The 22,849-nt window shown below is 38.3% G+C and overlaps 2 non-coding genes across 2 annotated transcripts; both read right to left on the bottom strand.

Moving 5' to 3' along the window:
- Window positions 1-14,834: 14,834 nt before the first annotated feature.
- LOC148580092 (small nucleolar RNA R71) lies at window positions 14,835-14,942 on the bottom strand. Its single transcript, XR_015895968.1, has one exon. It is a non-coding gene; the product is annotated as a small nucleolar RNA R71 (small nucleolar RNA).
- A 5,599-nt stretch (window positions 14,943-20,541) lies between these two features.
- Window positions 20,542-20,645, bottom strand: LOC148580091 (small nucleolar RNA R71). Its single transcript, XR_015896201.1, has one exon. It is a non-coding gene; the product is annotated as a small nucleolar RNA R71 (small nucleolar RNA).
- Between the last annotated feature and the right edge of the window lie 2,204 nt (window positions 20,646-22,849).

Raw genomic sequence — 22,849 nt, 5'->3', positions numbered from 1 at the left:
TCTAACTCTGGCACTCAATTGCCAGTGAGGGATCAGACACACACAAATGCTAAAAGCAACCCCTCTAAAAAGGCTTCTTCAACCACTTCTGTAGGCAATAAACCTACAACAACTAAGGTTGAAGAATATAAAGCCAAGATACCTTATCCTCAAAAACTCCGGAAAGAGGAGCAGGATAAGCAATTTGCTCGCTTTGCAGATTATCTCAGGACTCTTGAAATAAAGATTCCTTTTGCAGAAGCACTTGAGCAAATACCTTCTTATGCCAAGTTCATGAAAGAGATCTTGAGTCATAAAAAGGATTGGAGAGAAACAAAAAGAGTTCTCCTCATTGAAGAATGCAGTGCAGTCATTCTGAAGAGCTTTCCTGAAAAGCTTAAAGACCCTGGGAGTTTTCTGATACCATGCACATTAGAAGGTAATTGCACCAAGACAGCTTTATGCGATCTTGGGGCAAGCATCAACCTAATACCTGCATCCACTATCAGAAAGCTTGGCTTAACTGAAGAAGTTAAACCAACCCGGATATATCTCCAACTTGCTGATGGTTCCACTAAATACCCATCAGGCGTGATTGAAGACATGATTGTTAGAGTTGGGCCATTCGCCTTTCCTACTGACTTTGTTGTGCTGGAAATAGAGGAGCACAAGAGTGCTACTCTCATTCTAGGAAGACCCTTCCTAGCAACTGGACGATCCCTCATTGACGTCCATCAGGGGGAAATAACCCTGAGAGTCAATGATGAGGAATTCAAGTTGAACGCTGTCAAAGCCATGCAGCATCCAGACACATCAAAAGACTGCATGAAAGTTGATCTTATTGACTCTTTGGTAGAAGAGATCAACATGGCTGAGAGTCTTGAATCAGAGTTGGAAAACATCTTTAAAGATGTTCAGCCTGATTTAGAGGATTCAGAGGACATGAAAGAGCCTCTGAAATTTCTTTTGGAAGAGGAAAAACCTCCTAAACCCCGAGCTCAAGCCATTACCACCGTCCTTGAAATATGCATTTCTGGGAGAAGGTGACACTTTTCCAGTGATCATAAGCTCTGCTTTAAATTCACAGGAAGAGGAGGCACTTATTCAAGTGCTAAGGACACACAAGACAGCTCTTGGGTGGTCCATAGGTGACCTTAAGGGCATAAGCCCATCTAGATGCATGCACAAAATCTTATTGGAGGATAATGCCAAACCAGTGGTTCAACCACAGAGGCGGCTAAATCCAGCCATGAAAGAAGTAGTGCAGAAAGAGGTCACTAAATTACTAGAGGCTGCGATTATTTATCTTATTTCTGATAGCCCCTGGGTGAGCCCTGTCCAAGTCGTCCCAAAAAAGGGAGGCATGACAGTGATTCATAATGAAAAAAATGAACTGGTTCCTACAAGAACAGTTACAGGGTGGCGCATGTGTATTGACTACAGAAGGCGCAATACAGCCACCAGAAAGGATCATTTTCCTTTACGATTCATAGACCAGATGCTAGAAAGACTAGCAGGTCATGATTATTACTGCTTTTTGGATGGCTACTCAGGCTACAACCAGATTGCAGTAGATCCCCAGGATCAAGAGAAAACAACATTCACATGTCCATCTGGAGTGTTTGCTTACAGAAGGATGCCATTTGGGCTATGTAATGCGCCTGCAACCTTCCAGAGATGCATGCTCTCTATTTTCTCTGATATGGTGGAAAAATTTCTGAAAGTCTTCATGGATGACTTCTCAGTATAAGGAGACTCATTCAGCTCCTGTCTTGATCACCTGAAACTTGTTCTGAAAAGATGCCAAGAGACCAACCTAGTTTTAAACTGGGAAAAGTGTCACTTCATGGTGACTGAAGGAATTGTTCTTGGGCATAAAATCTCAAACAAGGGAATAGAGGTGGATCAAGCAAAAATAGAGGTAATTGAAAAATTACCACCACCTGCCAATGTTAAGGCAATCAGAAGCTTTCTGGGGCATGCAAGATTCTATAGGAGGTTTATAAAGGATTTTTCAAAAATCACAAAACCTCTAAGCAATCTGCTAGCTGCTGACACGCCATTTGTGTTTGACACAAAGTGCCTGCAGGCGTTTGAAATGCTGAAAGCTAAGCTGGTCACAGCACCAGTCATTTCTGCACCAGACTGGACGTTACCATTTGAGCTAATGTGTGATGCCAGTGATCACGCCATTGGTGCAATATTGGGACAGAGGCATGACAAGCTTCTGCATGTCATTTATTATGCTAGTCCCGTTTTAAATGATGCCCAAAAAAATTACACAACCACAGAAAAAGAATTACTTGCAGTGGTTTACGCCATTGACAAGTTCAGATCATACTTAGTAGGATCAAAAGTGATTGTGTATACTGATCATGCTGCTCTTAAATATCTATTCACAAACCAGGATTCAAAACCCAGGCTCATCAGATGGGTGTTGCTTCTGCAAGAGTTTGATATAGAAATAAGAGACAAAAAAGGGACAGAGAACCAAGTAGCTGATCATCTGTCCCGGATAGAGCCAGTAGAAGGGACGCCCCTCCCCTCTCTTGAGATCTCTGAGACTTTTCCGGATGAGCATTTATTTGCCATTCAGGAAACACCATGGTTTGCCGATATTGCAAACTATAAAGCTGCAAGGTTCATACCCAAGGAGTACAACAGGACACAAAAGAAGAAATTAATTACTGATGCAAAGTACTACTTGTGGGATGAATCCTATCTCTTTAAGAGGTGTGCAGAAGCACAAAGGATCCTATGGCATTGCCATGGATCACAATATGGAGGCCATTTCGGAGGTGAGCGAACAGCCACCAAGGTCCTCCAATGTGGCTTCTATTGGCCCACACTCTATAAAGATTCCCGAGAGTTTGTACGTAACTGTGACAGTTGCCAAAGAGTTGGTAATCTGCCTCATGGTTACGCCATGCCTCAACAAGGAATCTTGGGAATTGAGTTGTTTGATGTATGGGGAATTGACTTCATGGGACCTTTCCCACCATCATACTCAAACACCTATATTCTGGTGGCAGTTGACTATGTATCAAAATGGGTTGAGGCCATTGCCACACCCACCAATGATACTAAAACAGTGCTGAAGTTCCTCCAGAAACATATCTTTAGCAGTTTTGGTGTCCCGAGAGTACTAATCAGTGATGGGGGCACTCACTTCTGCAATAAACAGCTTTACTCTGCCATGGTTCGGTATGGAATTTGCCATACGGTGGCTACTCCATATCATCCACAAACTAATGGGCAAGCTAAAGTCTCTAACAGAGAATTAAAGAGAATCCTAGAACGGACAGTAAATACCCGTAGAAAGGATTGGGCACGGAGCTTGGATGATGCTCTGTGGGCTTACAGAACAACATTCAAGACCCCTATAGGGACCTCTCCATACCAACTCGTGTATGGTAAGGCATGTCACCTGCTCGTGGAGCTGGAACATAAGACCTACTGGGCAACCAGATTCCTAAACTTTGATGCCAAATTCGCAGGAGAAAAATGATTGCTCCAGCTAAATGAGCTAGAGGAATTCAGATTCACAGCTTTCGAAAATGCCAAGCTTTATAAAGAAAAATCAAAAAAGTGGCATGACAGAAAGTTGTCATCTAGAATCTTTGAACCAGGACAGAAGGTTCTGTTGTTTAACTCTAGACTCAGGCTATTCCCCGGGAAACTGAAATCCCGGTGGAGGGGACCATACGTGATTACAAGTGTATCACCATATGGTTATGTGGAGCTTCAAGATATTGATTCTGATAAGAAGTTCATTGTCAATGGACAGAGAATCAAGCATTATCTTGAAGGCAACATTGAGCAAGAATGCTCAAGGCTGAAGCTAGATTAAAAGCTCAGAAAGGTCCAGCTAAAGACAATAAAGAAGCGCTTGCTGGGAGGCAACCCAGCCATGGGGCAACAATCCTCTAAGCATTTTGCCCTATTTTTATTTTTATTTGTTTATATAAAGTTCACTGACACTAAGGTGAGGAATCATTTGTATAAGTCCACAGAGTTACAGAAGGACTCGGCACGCAAAACAGAGAAAAAGAGCTCACTAGCAAGAAAACGCCAGTAAAAGTGTATTTTGGGCGATCAACGCCCAAAATGGGCATCCACTGGGCGTTGAACGCCAGTAATGGTAGCAATCTGGGCGTTCAACGCCAGAAATGGGCACCCACTGGGCGTTGAACGCCAGTAATGGCAGAAGCTGGACGTTGAACGCCCAGGAGAGCAGCATTTGGGTGCCCATTAACAATTGCACCTAGCTCTCCTTCTTTCCCTCTCCTTTCTTTTCTTTTGCTTGAGGACAAGAAAACTTCTAAGTTTGGTGTGTTTATCCGCGATCACAAAGATCATGGCTCCCAAAGGAAAACAACCCACTCCATGAGGCAAGAAAGAGAGCGTTCCAAAACCACTTTGGAATCAAGGGAAGTTCTTATCTAAAGAACATTCAGACCATTATAATAAAATAATGGGTCTGAGATCAGTGATCCTGGAAGTTAGATTCGATCTGAAGGAAGATGAATATCCGGAGATCCAGGAGCAAATTCGAATCAGGAACTGGAAAGTCCTAGCTAATCCTGAAACGAAAGTGGAAAGGAATATGATCCAGGAGTTTTATGCTAATATGTGGTAGAATGACAAGCAAAAACTATCTGGAACTGCTTTCTATGAATATCAGACCATGGTCAGAGGAAAGATTGTTCATACCACCCCTGACAAGATCAGAGAGATCTTAAAGCTACCTCAGCTGAAAGATGATCCAGACTCCTTCAACAGGAGAATGATGAGAACAGACAAGGGCCTGGATAAGATTCTAGAGGACATATGTATCCCTGGAGCCAGGTGGACCATCAACACAAAGGGTGTCCCAAATCAACTCAAGAGAGAAGATCTCAAACCAGTCGCCAGAGGATGGCTGGACTTCATTGGCCATTCTCTGTTGCCTACCAGCAACCGTTCTGAAGTCACAGTTAAAAGAGCAGTGATGATCCATTGCATCATGATGGGAAAAGAAGTGGAAGTTCATCAGCTGATCTTAGCCGAACTCTACAAAATTGCTAACAAAAATTCTAAAGAAGCCAGGTTGGCTTATCCAAGCGTGATATCGCTGCTCTGCAAGGATGCTGGAGTAAGGATGGGAATAACTGAGTACATCTCAGTTGAGAAGCCAATCACCAAGGAATCAATGGAAAAACGACAAGCACAGGATGATCCCATCAAGAAGAAAACGCATGAATTTCTCCCAGAAATCCCTCAATCTGAATATTGGGAGTATCTTGAGACGTCTGTTACCAAGATACGGGAAGCTATGGAACAAATCATAAAAGAACAGAAGGAACACAGTCAAATTCTTACCTATATGTTTAAGGAACAAGAAGAGCAAGGGCGTGACTTAAGGGACTTGAAGCGCCAGAAGTTATCTCTTGCAGGACCAAGCACCCCAAAGATCAGAGCAACCCCCGTTCTCCCAGAATAAAGGTTGTTAATTTCCAATTTCTGCCTTAACTCTGTGATAGTGTCCTTATAGAAGTTTACCTTAGGAGTTATATAGTAGTAACTAGTGTCTATTTTGATTTTTTCTCCAATTAAGCTATAGTTTATTTTTCTCATCATCAGCAAACATGAATAAAGTAATAGATCTTTTGAATAAGAGGTAATAAAATTTCGAGTTTTAATAAGAGAAATTCTAATTAATTAAATGTGGTGGCAATGCTTTCTGTCTTCTGAATGAATGCTTGAACAGTGCATATGTCTTTTGAATTTGTTGTTTAAGATTGTTAAATATGTTGGCTCTTGAAAGAATGGTGAACATGAGACATGTTATTGATAATCTGAAAAATCATAAAAATGATTCTTGAAGCAAGAAAAAGCAGCAAAAAAAAAAGCAGAAAAAGCCAATAGCCCTAAAAATCAAAAGGCAAGGGTAATAAAAAGGATCCCAAGGCTTTGAGCATCAGTGGATAGGAGGGCCTAAGGGAATAAAATCCTGGCCTAAGCGGCTAAACCGAGCTGTCCCTAACCATGTGCTTGTGGCGTGAAGGTGTCAAGTGAAAACTTGAGACTGAGCGGTTAAAGTCAAGGTCCAAAGCAGAAAGAAGAGTGTGCTTAAGAACTCTGGACACCTCTAATTGGGGACTTTAGCAAAGCTGAGTCACAATCCAAAGGGTTCACCCAATTATGTGTCTGTGGCATTTATGTATCTGGTGGTCATACTGGAAAACAAAGTGCTTAGGGCCACGGCCAAGACTCATGAAATAGCTGTGTTCAAGAATCATCATACTGAAATAGGAGAATCAATAACACTATCTGAATTCTAAGTTCTTATAGATGCCAATCACTCTGAGCTTCAATGGATAAAGTGAGATGCCAAAACTGTTCGGAAGCAAAAAGCTACTAGTCCCGCTCATCTAATTAGAATCTGAGCTTCACTCAAGAACTCTGAGATATTATTGCTTCTCAACCTATTAGTCTTCTATTTTATTTGTCTAGTTGCTTGAGGACAAGCAACAGTTTAAGTTTGGTGTTGTGATAAGCGGATATTTCATACGCTTTTTGGGGTTAATTTCATATAGCTTTTAGTATGTTTTAGTTAGCTTTTAGTTTATTTTCATTAGTTTTTAGGAAAAATTTATATTTCTGGACTTTACTATGAGTTGTGTGTTTTTCTGTAATTTCAGGTATTTTTCTGGCTGAAATTGAGGGAGCTGAGCAAAAATCTGATTCAGGCTGAAAAAGGACTGCTGATGCTGTTGGATTCTGACCTCCCTGCACTCAAAATGAATTTTCTGGAGCTACCGAACTCGAAATGGCATGCTTCCAATTGCGTTGGAAAGTAGACATCCAGGGCTTTCCATCAATATATAATAGTTTATACTTTGCTTAAGGATAGACGACGTAAACTGGCGTTCAACGCCAGTTCTCTGCCCAATTCTGGCGTCCAGCGCCAGAAAAGGATTAAAAGTTGGAGTTCAACGCCAGAAATGGATCCAAACCTGGCGTTGAACGCCCAAAATGGCCTTATGCACGTGAATTGCTTAAGTCTCAGCCCCAGCACACACCAAGTGGGCCCCAGAAGTGGATCTTTATACCATCTGTTATGGTTTACTCATTTTCTGTAAACCTAGGTTACTAGTTTAGTATTTAAACAACTTTTAGAGACTTATTTTGTATCTCATGACATTTTAGATCTAAACTTTGTACTCTTTGACGGCATGAGTCTCTAAACTCCATTGTTGGGGGTGAGGAGCTCTGCTGTGTCTCGATGAATTAATGCAAGTATTTCTGTTTTCTATTCAACATGCGTGTTCCTATCTAAGATATTCATTCGCACTTCAACCTGAATGTGATGAACGTGACAATCATCATCATTCCCTATGAACGCGTGCCTGACAACCACTTCCGTTCTACCTTAGATTGAATGAGTATCTCTTAGATCTCTTAACCAGAATCTTCATGGTATAAGCTAGATTGATGGCGACATTCATGAGAGTCCGGAAAGTCTAAACCTTGTCTGTGGTATTCCGAGTAGGACTCTGGGATTGAATGACTGTGACGTGCTTCAAACTCGTGAGTGCTGGGCGTAGTGACAGACACAAAAGGATAGTAAATCCTATTCCGGTACGATTGAGAACCTGCAGATGATTAGCCGTGCGGTGATCCACCAACAGACAGCTTGCCATAGGAGGACGTGCATGCATGAATCAGAAGACAGAGGAAAGCAGAGATTCAGAACGCAAAGCATCTCCAAAACTCCAACATATTCTCCATTACTGCACAACAAGTAACCTTTAATCTATGCTCTCTTGTTTATTCGCAATTCAACTGATAAATATAATTGACTTCCTGACTAAGAATCACAAGATAACCATAGATTGCTTTAAACCAACAATCTCCGTGGGATTCGACCCTTACTCACGTAAGGTATTACTTGGACGACCCAGTACACTTGCTGGTTAGTGGTACGCGTTGTGAAAAGTGTGATTCACAATTCGTGCACCATATTTCTTTAACTCTCTCTTTTATTATACCACTTGTTTTACACTTTCTTTTATTTTCATCTCCTTTGTCCATATTTACATAGTCTTGCAAGTTTGGATTCCTAGTTGTTTAATTTGATGTTTGATGTCTTTTATATGTTTGTTTGAGTTTCCTTTATTGACTTTGAGCATTTATGGTTCATAGCTTTCCTTAATTTACCAATTTTGCCATGTTTTGTGAATATGCATACTAGGTGTTTGATGAAATGTCAACCCTAGCTATGGGGTAAATTTCCACCCCTTGGCTTGGAAAAAATGAGTCTATGGATTACTAGAGCCATAATGTCCAACATTTAGTGATAATTCTTGGGAAGTTAGTTGATTCTTGTTTCCATTAAAGCTAGCCTTTTATCAACTAGTTTGGTAAGTTAGTTAGAACTTATGGATTAAGGTCAATTATGCTTGCTTGACTTACTCCTCAATGTTTGGGGTTAACTAGGCGAGATTAACTCATGATAATTATCATAGTTGTAGTTATGGCAAGGAAGGGATTCCATAACTCATCCCAAGTCAAGGTTTCATTTATGTTTTGAACCACTTTTCCATTACTTTTTAGCCTTACCTATTTATATTGCATACATAGTTCTTTTGTTCTTTTATTACTTCATTAATTACAATTTTTTCTTGTTTTTAATTTCTTTATTTGTTTGCTTTCAATTATTGACAACCCCTGACGTGGCAAAAATTGGCGAATTAAGAATTGTTATGAGATATGCGTTGCAAGTATAGTTCTTAACCAACCAGAAATTCGCTTATAAATTTAGAAGGGTTGTCACAAAAATTAAAATTAAAATACTGGGAGTATGAATCCCAGGTCGTCTCCCAATGAGCTGCAGAAAGGTGTGCTATTTTATTAATCAGATGTTTTCAAAAAGGGTTTGAGTTGAATAAACAGGAAATTAAATTGGAGAAATTAAGTAATTTAAATAAAAGCCTTGACTGGGAGTAGATTAGTTGGAAGCCCTATTCTTGTTGAAGTACTCTCAAGATTAATTGATAATTGAAGGTTGTTCTGTTTAGTTATCCCTTACTAGGTAAGGGAAAGTCAAACAAGTTTGAATGCTATTTCTATTCACAAGTTCCAATCCGCTCAATTGAAAAGGATTAATGTCAGTAACTAGAGAGCATTCCAACAATAAACCCAATTAAGTTAGGGAATTAACTCCCCATTAAGTTAGGGAATTAACTCAAGGGTTCCTTTCAATCAACTCCCCATCAAGTTAGGGAACTACTCGCTCATTGTGAATGTAGAACTCATAACATAGGAAAGGGAATTAAAGAAAGACATGATAAATAAAACTCAAAGGAATCAATTAAAAATAAAAGTAATTCTTGTATTAATAAATTCTAAAATAATCCAATAGTAAAATTGAGTAAATTAAAGGACATGGAAGAGTAAAGCCAAGTAAAGGAAACGAACTAGAATGACGAAGTCTTGATGAGGTAATAACTCTTCTCAATATCCCAATGCAAAGAGCAATAGAAATAAAATCCTAAGAACTATGAATGTGCAGAGAGAAAACCTAGAGGAGGAGTAAAACTAGATCTAAAAACTAAAAAAATTGTGTGGAATGAATGTTGTTCTGGTTTCTGTATGTTCTCTGGCTCTAGTCTGCTTTTCTGGGCCAAAAACTTGGTTAAAATAGGGCCCAAAATCGCCCCCAGCGAATTCTACAGATTATGCAGATCGCGCACGTCACGCGATCGCGTCATTCATGCGGACGCGTCATTCGGCGTTTTGCTTTGCCACGCGGGCACGTTGTCCACGCCTCCGGGTCACTTATGCTATTCCAATCCGTGTGGTCGCGTGAGCCATGCGGCCGCGTCACTGCGATTTCCTCTCTTTCGCGCGGTCGCGTGAGCCATGTGGCCGCGTCACTTCTCGCTGGTCATCTCCTTAATTTCTTGTGTTCCTTCCATTTTTGCAAGCTTCCTTTCCAATCTCCAACTCATTCATGCCCTATAAAGCCTGAAACATTTAACACACAGATCACGGCATCGAATGGAATAAAGGAGAATTAAAATACATAATTAAAAGTCTCTTAGGAAGCAAGTTCAATCATGTAATAATTTTAGGAAGGAAATATAAATGCATGCTAATCATATGAATAAGTGGGTAAAGATCATGATAAAACCACACAATTAAGCATATTATAAACCATAAAATAGTGGTTTATCAACCTCCCCACACTTAAACAATAGCATGTCCTCATGCTTAGTTGAAGGAGATAAAATAAATGAGTAGAAACATGTAAAACTCACGCAATGCAATGCAACCTATTTATGTGAATGCAACTATATAATACTTGTCCACTTGATCAATAGTAAATAAGCTCTTCAAAACAATTACAAATCAAATTCTACTAATTCAATTCTCATACAGTAAGAACAGATAAAAATGCAAGAAGGTAGCTCATGAAAGCAGGGAACATAGAATTTTAAGCATTGAACCCTCACTGATGATGTATGTACGCTCTAATCTCTCTAGTGTATAGGGTAATCACTCTGTCCTTCTCTAATCATGCTCTCTAATTTTTTTGTTCTTCTCCTAATCAATCAACAACATTTAATATATCAATGCAAACATCATGAGGTCTTTTCAAGGTTGTAATGGGGCCAAGGTAATGGTAAGGATACATATATGGCTAAGTAAGCTTATAAACTGAATCTTTAATTAACCCAAGCTTTAACATAACATATATATTCTATATAAATTTAGAATTCATACCTAGCTACCCAGAATTTCCCTTTCACATTCCATACTCATGTATCAACTTTTTATCTTAATTTTATCATACATGCATTGATCTTGAATTCTTAACTTAACATTGGGGTAATTTTTTCCCTTTATTTATTTATTGAATATCTTTTTTTTTTACATAAACATAAAAATAAACATAGCTTATCAATGCACATAGATTTTCGATTCTTATAGTTTCACATGAGTAGGTGTCCAAATTCCCATTATATTATCATGACACATTCTCTTATTATCTTTTGTTCCCATAATTTCTCATACTTAATTCACACACACAATTCTATCTTAAGCTAACCAAAGATTCAATTTGGGATATATAATTATTTAGTATATTTTTATTATTTTTTAATTAAAATTCACATTTCTGGAATTTACTATGAGTTTGTGTGTTTTTCTGTGATTTTAGGTATTTTCTGGTTGAAATTGAGGGACTTGAGCAAAAATCAGATTCAGAGGTTGAAGAAGGACTGCAGATGCTGTTGGATTCTGACCTCCCTACACTCAAAGTGGATTTTCTAGAGATACAGAACTCCAAATGGCGCGCTCTCAACTGCATTGGAAAGTAGACATCCAGGGCTTTCCAGAAATATATAATAGTCCATACTTTGAATAAGGATAGACAATGTAAACTGGCGTTCAACGCCAGTTCCATGCTGCATTCTGGAGTCAAACGCCAGAAACAGGTTGCGAAGTGGAGTTCAACACCAGAAACAGGCTACAAACTGGCGTTCAACCCCAAGAGAAGCCTCTACACGTTTAAAGCTCAATGCTCAGCCCAAGCACACACCAAGTGGGCCCCAGAAGTGGATTTTTGCATCATTTACTCAATTCTGCAAACCTTAGTAACTAGTTTAGTATAAATAGGACTTTTTACTATTATCTTTGGATCATCTTTGATTAGTTTTATGCTATCTTAGACTTTCATGGGGGCTGGCCATTCGGCCATGCCTGGACCATTATCACTTATGTATTTTCAAACGGTAGAGTTTCTACACACCATAGATTAAGGTGTGGAGCCCTGCTGTTCCTCATGAATTATTACAAAGTACTACTATTTTTCTATTCAATTCAAGCTTATTCCTATTCTAAGATATCCATTCGCACCCAAGAACATGATGAATGTGATGATTATGTGACGCTCATCATCATTCTCACCTATGAACGCGTGCCTGACAAACACTTCCGTTCTACATGCAAACAAGCTAGAATGAATATCTCTTGGATATCTAATACAGAGAACTGAGTCTGAGATATTAGAATCTTCGTGGTATAAGTTAGAACCCATGGATGGCCATTCTTGAGATCCGGAAAGTCTAAACCTTGTCTGTGGTATTCCGAGTAGGATCTGGGAAGGGATGGCTGTGACGAGCTTCAAACTCGCGAGTGCTGGGCGTAGTGACAGACGCAAAAGGATAGTAAATCCTATTCCAGTATCATCGAGAACCGACAGATGATTAGCCATGCAGTGACAGCGCATTGGACCATTTTTTCACAGAGAGGATGGGATGTAGCCATTGACAGCGGTGATGCCCTACATAAAGCTTACCATGGAAAGGAGTAGGAATGGTTGGATGAAGACAGTAGGAAAGCAGAGGTTCAGAGGAACGAAAGCATCTCTACACGCTTATCTGAAACTCTCACCAATGAATTACATAAGTATCTCTATCCTATTTTAATTATCTTTTTAGTATACTATAATCACTTAATACATTTGAATCCGCCTGATTGAGATTTACAAGGTGACCATAGCTTCATTCATGCCGACAATCTCCGTGGGATCGACCCTTACTCACGTAAGGTTTATTACTTGGACGACCCAGTGCACTTGCCGGTTAGTTGTACGAAGTTGTGAAACAGAATTAAGAACATGAACATGCATATTGAGTTTTTAGCGCCGTTACCAAGGAAGCAATGATCACGATTTCGCACACCAAGTTTTTGGCGCCATTGCCGGGGATTGTTCGAGTTTGGACAACTGACGGTTCATCTTGTTGCTCAGATTAGGTAATTTTATTTTAATTTTAAACTTTTATTTCTTATTTTTGAAAAATAAAAAAAATATTTCTTCTTTTTTGTTCTTCCCAAAATAATTTTTGAAAAAAAAATCCAAGAAAAAAATTAATAAAATCATAAAAATAAAAAATATTGTGTTAGTTGTTTGAGTCTTGTGTCAACTTATAAGCTTGGTGTCAATTGCATCTTTTTAATTTTCTAAAAAAATTATTTTCGAAAATTTCATGCATTGCATTCTTCATGATCTTCAAGTTGTTCTTGGCGAGTCTTCTTGTTTGATCTTCATATTTTCTTGTTTTGTGTATTTTCTTGTTTTTCATATGCATTCTTGAATTCTTAGTGTCTAAAAATTAAAAATCTTTAAATTTGGTGTCTTGCATGTTTTCTTTTGTTGAAAATTTTTCAAAAATAAGTTCTTGGTGTTCATCTTGACATTCAAAGTGTTCTTGGTGTTCATCTTAACATTTATAGTGTTCTTGCATGCATTAGTTGTTTTGATTCATAATTTTTATGTTTTGTATCAATTTTATGTTTTTCTCTCTCTCATCATTAAAAATTCAAAAATCAAAAATATCTTTCCCTTTTTTTCTCTAAAAATTTCTAAAATTTGGATTGACATTTTCAAAAATTTTAAAAATCAAATTGTTTCTTATGGGTCAAATCAAATTTTCATTTTAAAAACTCTATCTTTTTCAAATGTTTTTCAAAAATCAAATCTTTCTCATTTTTCTTTCATAATTTTCGAAATTTTCAAAAATCTTTTTCATAATTTTCGAAAATCTTATTAGCATTTAATGTGACTGATTCAAAAATGTTAAGTTTGTTACTTGCCTAGTAAGAAAAGTTCAATCTTTAAATTTTAAAATCATATCTTTTTAGTTTCTTGTTAGTCAAGTAATCAACTTTAATTTTCAAAATCAAATCTTTTTAAATTTCTTTTTCAGATCTTTTTCAAAATAAATTTCAATCACATCTTTTTCAAAATCAATTTCAAAATCTTTTCTAACTTCTTATCTTTTCAAATTTGATTTTCAAATCTTTTTCAATTAACCACTTAACTTTTTGATTGATTCTTATCTTTTTCAAAAACAATTTTCAAATCTTTTTCAATCAATCTTATCTTTTTGTTTCAATCATATCTTTTTCAAAACTGCCCAACTAACTCTCTACCTTTAATTTTCGAAAATTCCTTCCCTCTTTTTCAAAATTTTGTTTTAATTAACTAATTGTTTTAATTTTAATTTAATTTAATTTCAATTTTAATTTTCGAATTTTAAATTTAAATTTAAAATATTTATTATTTTATTTTGTTAAATTTTCGAATTCTTCTCTCATTTCTAATCTCCTTCTATTTATTTATTCATCTATTAACACCTCTATCCTCACCCCTGTGTTTGGATTCTCATCTTTTCCTTCTTCTATTCTTACTTTCTTCTACTCACATAAAGGAATCTCTATACTGTGACATAAAGGATTCCATATTTTCTTTTCTGCTTCTTCTTCTTTTTCATATGAGCAGGAACAAGGATAAGAACATTCTTGTTGAAGCTGATCCTGAACCTAAAAGGACTCTGAAGAGGAAGCTAAGGGAAGCTAAAGCACAACTCTCTGGAGAAAATCTGACAGAAATTTTCGAAAAAGAAGAAGATATGGCCGAAAATAATAACAATGCAAGGAGGATGCTTGGTGACTTCACTGCACCTAATTCCAATTTACATGGAAGAAGCATCTCAATCCCTGCCATTGGAGCAAACAATTTTGAGATTAAACCTCAATTAGTTTCTCTGATGCAACATAACTGCAAGTTTCATGGACATCCATCTGAAGATCCTTTTCAGTTCCTAACTGAATTCTTGCAGATCTGTGATACTGTTAAGACCAATGGAGTTGACCCCGAGGTCTACAGGCTTATGCTTTTCCCGTTTGCTGTAAGAGACAGAGCTAGAGTATGGTTGGACTCTCAACCTAAAGATAGCCTGAACTCTTGGGATAAGCTGGTCACGGCTTTCTTAGCCAAGTTCTTTCCTCCTCAAAAGCTTAGTAAGCTTGGAGTGGATGTTCAAACCTTCAGACAGAAAGAAGGTGAATCCCTCTATGAAGCTTGGGAGAGATATAAGCAACTGACCAAAAAGTGTCCTTCTGACATGCTTTCAGAATGGACCATTCTGGATATATTCTATGATGGTCTATCTGAACTATCAAAGATGTCATTGGACCATTCTGCAGGTGGATCCATTCACCTAAAGAAAACGCCTGCAGAAGCTCAAGAACTCATTGACATGGTTGCTAATAACCAGTTCATGTACACTTCTGAGAGGAATCCTGTAAGTAATGGGACACCTCAGAAGAAGGGACTTCTTGAAATTGATACTCTGAATGCCATATTGGCTCAGAACAAAATATTGACTCAGCAAGTCAATATGATTTCTCATAGTCTGAATGGAATGCAAGCTGCATCCAACAGTACTCAAGAGGCATCTTCTGAGGAAGAAGCTTATGATCTTGAGAACCCTGCAATAGCAGAGGTGAATTACATGGGTGAACCATATGGAAACACCTATAATCCCTCATGGAGAAATCACCCAAATCTCTCATGGAAGGATCAACAAAAGCCTCAACAAGGCTTTAATAATGGTGGAAGAAACAGGTTTAGCAATAGCAAGCCTTTTCCATCATCCACTCAGCAAAAGACAGAGAGTTCTGAGCAGACCCCATCTAGCTTGGCAAACATAGTCTCTGATCTATCTAAGGCCACTATAAGTTTCATGTATGAAACAAGGTCCTCCATTAGAAATTTGGAAGCACAAGTGGGCTAGCTGAGTAAAAGGATCACTGAAACCCCTCCTAGTACTCTCCCAAGCAATACAGAAGAAAACCCAAAAGGAGAGTGCAAGGCCATTGAATTGACCATCATGGCCGAACCTACAAGGGAGGGAGAGGACGTGAACCCCAGTGAGGAAGACCTCCTGGGATGTCCAGAGATCAATAAGGAGTTTTTTTCTGAGGAACCGAAGGACTCTGAGGCTCATCTGGAGACCAGAGAGATTCTATTAAACCTCCTTATGCCATTCATGAGCTCTGATGAATATTCTTCTTCTGAAGAGAATGAAGATGTTACTGAAGAGCAAGTTGCCAGGTACCTTGGTGCAATCATGAACCTGAATGCCAAATTATTTGGTAATGAGACTTGGGAAGATGAACCTCCCTTGCTCACCAATGAACTGAGTGATCTGGATCAACTGAGATTGCCTCAGAAGAAACAGGATCCTGGATAGTTCTTAATACCTTGTACCATAGGCACCATGACCTTTGTGAAGGCTCTATGTGACCTTGGGTCAGGGATAAACCTCATGCCCCTCTCTGTAATGGAGAAACTAAGAATCTTTGAGGTGCAAGCTGCCAGAATCTCATTAGAGATGGCAGACAACTCAAGAAAACAGGCTTATGGACTAGTGGAGGACGTGTTAGTAAAGGTTGAAGGCCTTTACATCCCTGCTGATTTCATAACCCTAGACATTGGGAATGATGAGGATGAATCCATCATCCTTGGAAGACCCTTCCAAGCCACAGCAAGAGCTGTGATTGATGTGGACAGAGGAGAGTTGGTCCTTCAACTTAATGAGGACTACCTTGTGTTTAAAACTCAAGGATCTTGATGAGCGGATAATTTATACGCTTTTTGGCATTGTTTTTAGTATGTTTTTAGTAGGATCTAGTTACTTTTAGGGATGTTTTCATTAGTTTTTATGTTAAATTCACATTTCTGGACTTTACTATGAGTTTGTATGTTTTTCTGTGATTTCAGGTATTTTCTGGCTGAAATTGAGGGACTTGAGCAAAAATCAGATTCAGAGGTTGAAGAAGGACTGCTGATGCTGTTGGATTCTGACCTCCCTGCACTCAAAGTGGATTTTCTGGAGCTACAGAACTCGAAATGGCGCGCTTCCAATTGCGTTGGAAAGTAGACATCCAGGGCTTTCCAGCAATATATAATAGTCCATACTTTAGCCAATAATAGACGACGTAAGCTGGCGTTCAACGCCAATTCTCTGCCCAATTCTAGCATCTAGCGCCAGAAAAGAATCCAAAACCAGAGTTGAACGCCCAAACTGGCACAAATACTGGCATTCAACTCCAAGAAGGACCTCTACACGTGCAGCACTCAAGCTCAGCCCAAGCACACACCAGGTGGGCCCCGGAAGTGGATTTATGCATCAATTACTTACTTCTGTAAACCCTAGTAGCTAGTTTATTATAAATAGGACCTTTTTCTATTGTATTAGACATCTTTGGATGCCTGGTTCTTAGATCAGAGAGGCTGGCCATTCGGCCATGCTTGGACCTTTCACTTATGTAATTTTAACGGTAGAGTTTCTACACTCCATAGGTTAAGGTGTGGAGCTCTGCTGTTCCTCAAAGATTAATGCAAAGTACTACTGTTTCCTATTCAATTCATCTTATTTCGCTTCTAAGATATTCATTCGCACTTCAACCTAAATGTGATGAACGTGAGAATCATCATCATTCCCCATGAACGCGTGCCTGACAACCACTTCCGTTCTACTTTCGATTGAACGAGTGTCTCTTAGATCTCTTAACCAGAATCTTCGTGGTATAAGCTAGATTGATGGCGGCATTCAAGAGAATCCGGAAAGTCTAAACCTTGTCTGTGGTATTCCGAGTAGGATTCAATGATTGAATGGCTGTGACGTGCTTCAAACTCGCGATTACTGGGCGTAGTGACAGAACGCAAAAGGATAGTAAATCCTATTCCAGCATGATCGAGAACCGACAGATGAATAGCCGTGCCGTGACAGGGTGCGTTGACCATTTTCACTGAGAGGATAAGATGTAAACCATTGACAAGGGTGATGCCTCCAGACGATTAGCCGTGCCGTGACAGGGCATTTGGATCATTTTCCCGAGAGAAGACCGAAAGTAGCCATTGACAATGGTGATGCATTACATAAACCCAGCCATGGAACGGAGTAAGACTGATTGGATGAAGATAGCAGGAAAGCAGAGGTTCAGAGGAACGAAAGCATCTCTATTCGCTTATCTGAAATTCTCACCAGTGATTTACATAAGTATCTCTATCCCTATCTTATTAATTATTTTCGAAAACCCTATTACTATTTTATATCCACCTGACTGAGATTTACAAGGTGACCATAGTTTGCTTCATACCAACAATCTCCGTGGGATTCGACCCTTACTCACGTAAGGTATTACTTGGATGACCTAGTGCACTTGCTGGTTAGTTGTGCGAAGTTGTGAACCATGGTATTGACATCATGTTTTTGGTGCCATTACCAGGGAAAGAAAGTGCGATGAATTTTACATAATTAAAGTGTAATCACAATTTCTGCGCACCAAGTTTTTGGCGCCTTTGCCGGGGATTGTTCGAGTTTGGACAACTAACGGTTCATCTTGTTGCTCAGATCAGGTAATTTTCTTTTTGTTTTCTCTTCAAAAATTTTTAAAAAATCTTTCAAATTTTCTCCTTTGTTTTCGAAAAAAAAAATATTTTTTGAAATAAAAATGTTTTCAAAAATAAATTATTCTATGGCTTCAAAACTTTCAAGAATGAATTCTAGTGTTTCATGAAGCATGTTGAAGCCTGACTGGCTGTAAAGCCACGACTGTAGGGCATGTTAGGCTTGTCATGTCTAAGTTACATACTAAAGCTTGGCTGGCTATTAAGCCATGCCTGACCCTTTGATTGGAGCTTTAGAGCATAAGATTCCTGGAATTCATATTAAAAATTTTGAATCCTTATTTTTCTTTTTCATAATAATTTTTGAAAAAATACAAAAAAATTAGAAAAGCATAAAAATCAAAAATATTTTTGTGTTCTTGTTTGAGTCTTGAGTCATGTTATAAGTTTGGTGTCAATTGCATGTGCATCTTGCATTTTTCGAAAATTCTCATACATTCATAGTGTTCTTCATGATCTTCAAGTTGTTCTTGGTAAGTCTTCTTGTTTGATCTTTGCATTTGCATGTTTTGTGTCTTTTCTTGTGTTTCATATGCATTCTTGAATTCTTAGTGTCTAAGCATTAAAGAATTCTAAGTTTGGTGTCTTGCATGTTTTCTTTGCATTAAAAATTTTTCAAAAATGTGTTATTGATGTTCATCATGATCTTGATAGTGTTCTTGGTGTTCATCTTGACATTCATAGTGTTCTTGCATGCATTCCTTGTTTTGATTCAAAAATAAAAGAGAAAAACATGAAAATGATGTTTTTAATTTTTCTCTCTCATCATAAAAATTCAAAAATCAAAAAAATTATCTTTCCCTTTTTCTCTCATCAAATTCAAAAATTTGGATTGACTTTTTTCAAAAATTTTTAAAATCAAGTTGTTTCTTATGAGTCAAATCAAATTTTCAATTTGAAAATCTTATCTTTTTCAAAATCTTTTTCAAAAATCAAATCTTTTTCATTTTTCTTAGTTATTTTCGAAAATCCTAAAAATATTTTTCAAAAATCTTTTTCTTATTTTTATACCAAATTTTCGAAAATAACAATAACAATTAATGTTTTGATTCAAAAATTTCATGTTTGTTACTTGCTTGTTAAGAAAGATTCAAACTTTAAGTTCTAGAATCATATCTTGTGATTTCTTGTGAATCAAGTCATTAATTGTGATTTTAAAAATTCAAATCTTTTTCAAAAACTAATTTCTATCATATCTTTTCAAAAATATCTTCTTATCTTATCTTTTTCAAAAATTTGATTTTCAAAATATCTTTTCTAACTTCTTATCTTCTTATCTTTTCAAAATTGATTTTTGTTTCAACTAACCAACTAACTTTTTGTTTGTTTCTTACCTTTTTCAAAACCACCTAACTAACTTTCTCTCTCTATTTTCAAAAATATCTTCCCCCTTTTTCAAAAATTTCTTTTTAATTAACTAATTATTTTATTTTTATTTTGAATTTTCGAAAAAAAAAACTACTAACATTTTTCAAAAACTATTTTCAAAAATCACTAACTCTTTTTCAAAAATTATTTTCGAAATTTTTCTCTCTCATCTTATTCTATTTATTTATTCATCTACTAACATCTCTCCCTCACCCACCAAAAATCCGAACCCTCTCTCTCTCTTTCTGAGTTCAGATTTTTCTCTTCTTCTTTTCTTCTATTGACAATAAGGAACCTCTTTACTGTGACATAGAGGATTCCTCTTCTTTTCTTGTTTTCTTCTCTTTCTTATGAGCAGGAACAAGGAAAAAGGCATTCTTGTTGAAGCTGATCCAAAACCTGAAAGGACTCTGAAGGGGAAACTAAGAGAAGCTAAATTACAACAATCCAGAGACAACCTTATTGAAAATTTCGAACAGGAAGAGGAGATGGCAGCCGAAAATAATAATAATGCAAGGAGAATGCTTGGTGACTTTACTGCACCTAATTCCAATTTACATGGAAGAAGCATCTCCATTCCTGCCTTTGGAGCAAACAACTTTGAGCTGAAACCTCAATTAGTTTCTCTGATGCAGCAGAACTGCAAGTTTCATGGACTTCCATCTGAAGATCCTTTTCAGTTCTTAACTGAATTCTTGCAGATATGTGATACTGTTAAGACTAATGGAGTAGATCCTGAAGTCTACAGGCTCATGCTTTTCCCTTTTGCTGTAAGAGACAGAGCTAGAATATGGTTGGACTCTCAACCTAAAGACAGCCTGAACTCTTGGGATAAGCTGGTTACGGCTTTCTTAGCCAAGTTTTTTCCTCCTCAAAAGCTGAGCAAGCTTAGAGTGGATGTTCAAACCTTCAAACAAAAAGATGGTGAATCCCTCTATGAAGCTTGGGAAAGATACAAATAGTTGACCAAAAAGTGTCATTCTGACATGCTTTCAGAATGGACCATCTTGGATATATTCTATGATGGTTTATCTGAGCTATCAAAGATGTCATTGGATACTTCTGCAGGTAGATCCATTCACCTAAAGAAAACGCCTGCAGAGGCTCAAGAACTCATTGACATGGTTGCTAATAACCAGTTCATGTACACTTCTGAAAGGAATCCTGTGAATAATGGGACGCCTATGAAGAAGGGAGTTCTTGAGGTTGATACCCTGAATGGCATATTGGCTCAGAACAAAATATTGACTCAGCAACTCAATATGATTTCTCAGAGTCTGAATGGAATGCAAGCTGCATCCAACAGTACTCAAGAGGCATCTTCTGAAGAAGAAGCTTATGATCCAGAGAACCCTGCAATAGCAGAGGTGAATTACTTAGGTGAACCTTATGGAAACACCTATAACTCATCATGGAGAAATCATCCAAATTTCTCATGGAAGGATCAAAAGCCTCAACAAGGCTTTAATAATGGTGGAAGAAACAGGTTTAGCAATAGCAAGCCTTTTCCATCATCCACTCAGCAACAGACAGAGAATTCTGAGTAGAACCCATCTAGCTTAGCAAACTTAGTCTCTGATCTATCTAAGGCCACTGTAAGTTTCATGAATGAAACAAGGTCTTCCATTAGAAATTTGGAAGCACAAGTGGGCCAGCTGAGTAAAAGGATCACTGAAATCCCTCCTAGTACTCTCCCAAGCAATACAGAAGAGAATCCAAAAGGAGAGTGCAAGGCCATTGACATCAGCATCATGGCCGAACCTGTAAGGGAAGGAGAGGACGTGAATCCCAAGGAGGAAGACCTCCTGGGACGTCCAGTGATCAATAAGGAGCTTCCCTCTGAGAAACCAAAGGAATCTGAGACTCATCTAGAGACCATAGAGATTCCATTGAACCTCCTTATGCCATTCATAAGCTCTGATGAGTATTCCTCTTCTGAAGAGAATGAGGATATTACTGAAGAGAAAACTACCAAGTTTCTTGGTGCAATCATGAAGCTGAATGCCAAATTAATTGGTATTGAAACTTGGGAAGATGAACCTCCCTTGTTCATCAATGAACTAAGTGATCTGGATCAACTGACATTGCCTCAGAAGAGACAGGATCCTAAAAAGTTCATAATACCTTGTACTATAGGCACCATGATCTTTAAGGCTCTGTGTGACCTTGGTTCAGGAATAAACCTCATGCCCCTCTCTGTAATAGAGAAACTGGGAATCTATGGGGTGCAAGCTGCTAAAATCTCATTAGAGATGGCAGACAATTCAAGAAAACAGGCTTATGGACAAGTAGAGGACGTGTTAGTAAAGGTTGAAGGCCTTTACATCCCTGCTGATTTCATAGTCTTGGATACTGGAAAGGAAGAGGATGAATCCATCATCCTAGGAAGACCTTTCCTGGCCACAGCAAGAGCTGTGATTGATGTGGACAGAGGAGAATTGATCCTTCAAATGAATGAGGACAACCTTGTGTTTACAACTCAAGGATCTCTCTCTGCATCCATGGAGAGGAAGCATAAAAAGCTTCTCTCAAAGCAGAGTCAACCAAAGCCCCCACAGTTAAACTCTAAGTTTGGTGTTGGGGAGTTTCAACAATGCTCTGCACATCTGTGAGGCTCCATGAGAGCCCACTGTCAAGCTATTGACATTAAAGAAGCGCTTGTTGGGAGGCAACCCAATTTTTATTTATCTAATAATATTTTTCTTAGTTATATGTCTTTATAGGTTCATGATCATGTGGAGTCACAAAATAAATATAGAAATTGAAAACGGAATCAAAAACAGCAGAAGAAAAATCACACCCTGGAGGAAGCACCTGCCTGGCGTTCAACGCCAGAACAGAGCATGGTTCTGGCGCTGAACGCCCAAAATGGGCAGCATCTGGGCGCTGAACGCCAGAACAAGCATGGTTCTGGCGTTCAACGCCAGAAATGGCCAACAAATGGGCGTTGAACGCCCAACATGGGCACTAACCTGGCGCTGAACGCCCAGAGTTGCGTGCAAGGGCATTTTGCATGCCTAATTTGGTACAAGGGTGTAAATCCTTGAACACCTCAGGATCTGTGGACCCCACAGGATCCCCACCTACCTCCACTCACTACTTCTCATCCCTCACCACTCTCTTTCACACAATCCCATAAACACTCTTTCCCAAAAACCCTTCACCAATCACCTCAATCTCTCTTCCCCATCA

This window comes from Arachis ipaensis, chromosome B10 (assembly GCF_059453495.1).
Source record: "Arachis ipaensis isolate K30076 ecotype BB chromosome B10, ASM5945349v1, whole genome shotgun sequence".
Lineage (NCBI taxonomy): Eukaryota > Viridiplantae > Streptophyta > Magnoliopsida > Fabales > Fabaceae > Arachis > Arachis ipaensis.
The sequence above is the reverse complement of the archived record's forward strand: the minus strand, read 5'-3'. Positions and strand labels throughout refer to the sequence as shown.